Source organism: Schistocerca piceifrons, chromosome 7 (assembly GCF_021461385.2).
Source record: "Schistocerca piceifrons isolate TAMUIC-IGC-003096 chromosome 7, iqSchPice1.1, whole genome shotgun sequence".
NCBI classification, from domain to species: domain Eukaryota; kingdom Metazoa; phylum Arthropoda; class Insecta; order Orthoptera; family Acrididae; genus Schistocerca; species Schistocerca piceifrons.
The window spans coordinates 438,304,923-438,307,547 of NC_060144.1; the positions used below are offsets into that span (position 1 = coordinate 438,304,923).

The window sequence follows — 2,625 nt, forward strand, 5'->3', positions numbered from 1 at the left end:
CAATGCACAGATTCTTGTCTGGAATGTATTTATTGCTTGGCAAAATGGTCCAAAGTTGGTCTAATTTTGTAGAGTCAGTCATTTGATTGCAATGAGTTATCTGAGAGGTATAGATATCTCAAAAACAGCTGAAATCTCTTTTTACTCATAACATATCTCCAGAACATGACATTGTAAAAAAGACTCGCACTCCATTAATGTTCTGCCAATGGAAACAGTCCCCCATTCAGATATCTGGATGGGGACTACTCAAGAGGATGTTGTTATCAGGAGTAAGAAAACTGGCGTTCTACGGATCGGAGCGTGGAATGTCAGATCCCTTAATATGGCAGGTAGGTTAGAAAATTTAAAAAGGGAAATGGATAGGTTAAAGTTAGATATAGTGGGAATTAATGAAGTTCGGTGGCAGGAGAAACAAGACTTTTGGTCAGGTGAATACAGGGTTATAAATACAAAATCAAATAGGGGTAATGCAGGAGTAGGTTTAATAATGAAAAAAATAGGAGTACGAGTAAGCTACTACAAACAGCATAGTGAACGCATTATTGTGGCCAAGATAGACACAAAGCCCATGCCTACTACAGTAGTACAAGTTTATATGCCAACTAGCTCTGCAGATGATGAAGAAATTGATGAAATGTATGATGAGATAAAAGAAATTATTCAGTTAGTGAAGGGAGACGAAAATTTAATAGTCATGTGTGACTTGAATTCAAGAGTAGGAAAAGGGAGAGAAGGAAACATAGTTGGTGAATATGGATTGGGGCTAAGAAATGAAAGAGGAAGCCGCCTGGTAGAATTTTGCGCAGAGCATAACTTAACATAGCTAACGCTTGGTTTAAGAATAATGAAAGAAGGTTGTATACATGGAAGAACCCTGGAGATAGGAAAAGGTATCAGATAGATTATATAATGGTAAGACAGAGCTTTAGGAACAAGGTTTTAAATTGTAAGACATTTCCAAAAGCAGATGTGGACTCTGACCACAATCTGTTGGTTATGAACTGTAGATAAAAACTGAAGAAACTGCAAATAGGTGGGAATTTAAGGAGATGGGACCTGGATAAACTGAAAGAACCAGAGGTTGTATAGAGTTTCAGGGCGAGCATAAGGGAACAATTGACAGGAATGGGGGAAAGAAATACAGTAGAAGAAGAATGGGTAGCTTTGAGGGATGAAATAGTGAAGGCAGCAGAGGATCAAATAGGTAAAAAGACGAGGGCTAGTAGAAACCCTTGGGTAACAGAAGAAATATTGAATTTAATTGATGAAAGGAGAAAATATAAAAATGCAGTAAATGAAGCAGGCAAAAAGGAATACAAACGTCTGAAAAATGAAATCAACAGGAAGTGCAAAATGGCTAAGCAGGGATGGCTAGAGGACAAATGTAAGGATGTAGAGGCTTTTCTCACTAGGCATAAGATAGATACTGCCTACAGGAAAATTAAAGAGACCTTTGGAGAAAGGATAACCACATGCATGAATATCGAGAGCTTTGATGGAAACTCAGTCCTAAGCAAAGAAGGGAAAGCAGAAAGGTGGAAGGAGTATATAGAGGGTCTATACAAGGGCAATGTACTTGAGGACAATATTATGGAAATGGAAGAAGATGTAGATGAAGATGAAATGGGAGATACGATACTGCGTGAAGAGTTTGACAGAGCACTGAAAGATCTGAGTCAAAACAAGGCCTCCGGTGTAGACAACATTCCATTAGAACTACTGACAGCCTTGGGAGAGCCAGTCCTGACAAAACTCTACCATCTGGTGAGCAAGATGTATGAGACAGGTGAAATACCCTCAGACTTCAAGAGGAATATAATAATCCCAATCCCAAAGAAAGCAGGTGTTGACAGATGTGAAAATTACCAAACTATCAGTTTGATAAGTCACAGCTGCAAAATACTAAAGTGAATTCTTTACAGACGAATGGAAAAACAGATAGAAGCCAACCTCGGGGAAGATCAGAATGAGATTTTCACTCTGCAGCAGAGTGTGCGCTGATATGAAACTTCCTGGCAGATTAAAACTGTGTGCCCGACCGAGACTCGAACTCGGGACCTTTGCCTTTCGCGGGCAAGTGCTCTACCAGGAGAGCTTCTGTAAAGTTTGGAAGGTAGGAGACGAGATACTGGCTGAAGTAAAGCTGTGGGTACCGGGCGTGAGTCGTGCTTCGGTAGCTCAGTTGGTAGAGCACTTGCCCGCAAAAGGCAAAGGTCCCGAGTTCGAGTCTCGGTCGGGCACACAGTTTTAATCTGCCAGGAAGTTTTGGGGAAGATCAGTTTGGATTCCGTAGAAATGTTGGAACACGTGAGGCAATACTGACCCTACGACTTATCTTAGAAGAAAGATTAAGGAAAGGCAAACCTACGTTTCTAGCATTTGTAGACTTAGAGAAAGCTTTTGACGATGTTGATTGTAATACTCTCTTTCAAATTCTAAAGGTGGTAAAATACAGAGAGTGAAAGGCTATCTACAATTTGTACAGAAAGCAGATAGCAGTTATAAGAGTCAAGGGGTATGAAAGGGAAGCAGTGGTTGGGAAGGGAGTGAGACAGGGTTGTAGCCTCTCCCTGATGTTATTCAGTCTGTATATTGAGCAAGCAATAAAGGAATCCAAAGAAT

General features: G+C 40.3%; 1 non-coding gene across 1 annotated transcript; it reads left to right on the plus strand.

Annotated features, from left to right (window-relative positions):
- Positions 1-2,169: 2,169 nt before the first annotated feature.
- Positions 2,170-2,244, plus strand: Trnal-caa. The gene has a single exon. It is a non-coding gene; the product is annotated as a tRNA-Leu (tRNA).
- Positions 2,245-2,625: the final 381 nt, after the last annotated feature.